Genomic DNA, 1,007 nt, shown 5'->3' on the forward strand with positions numbered 1-1,007 from the left:
CGCATGCACGCATGTTCAAGCATTGAAACAGTGAAATCCTCTTAGCCTTGCTGCCCACCACCACCACCACCACCTCAACCTCCACCACTAGCTGGTCTTCATATGTCACTGAAGCGTTGAAACAGTGAAATCCTCTTAGCCTTGCTGCCCACCGCCACGTCCACAATCACCACCACCACCACCACTACATCCACATTCACTACCACCACCAGCACGACTAGCAGGTAAGGCGTTGAAACAGTTAAATCCTCTTAGCCTTGCAACCCAACACCACCACCACCACCACCACCACCACCAGCACTACCACCAGCACCACTAGCTCGTCTTCATGTGTCGGTAACTCTTCCTCGCTGGGCTCCTTCTGCAGAGCAACTGGGTTGGGGGGTTCACTCACGGTGACAGCTGAAAGACACCACAGGACAGTCAAGGACAATAGCTGGAAGGAACCAAGGCGGAAGTGGAGCGAGTCCTTCACCCTGATGCCTGTGTGGGCCGGACAGACAGAGAGGCTGAGGAGCACCGCAGCCTATTTCTTGTTAATATGAACGGACGGTTTGTTTATAATGACGGCTAAACTCTTCATCTGTTTATTCGTTATTTTACATCCAGAGCTAAACAACTCTCTCTACAGCTGTGCGAACACGTGCAGAGGATGGCGTTTGATTCGAGCCTGCCACGTGCGTGAGTCACACAAAGCAGGCTAGTGTGTTTTGACGGCTTTCAATGATCAAGTATTGAAGCACGCCCATTTCCAATTGTCCTCAAGGTTAGGTTAGGGATAACACTGCAACGTTATACTTCCCTGTTTAGGTACCGCACCAGCAATTAGTGTCAGTGTTGGCTCCTTAACATCAATACGATTATACGAGTGTATTTTCTGGAGATGTTACCTTGTTGAAAAATAAACCGCAACTTAATACATCCTTCATGCGCGCGTACACACTATGCCCTAGCTCGATTCAGCTTCCTTATTATTGTTTAGCTAATGAAAAGCAAATGCAGGGAGT

Source organism: Gadus morhua, chromosome 14, assembly GCF_902167405.1.
Source record: "Gadus morhua chromosome 14, gadMor3.0, whole genome shotgun sequence".
Lineage (NCBI taxonomy): Eukaryota > Metazoa > Chordata > Actinopteri > Gadiformes > Gadidae > Gadus > Gadus morhua.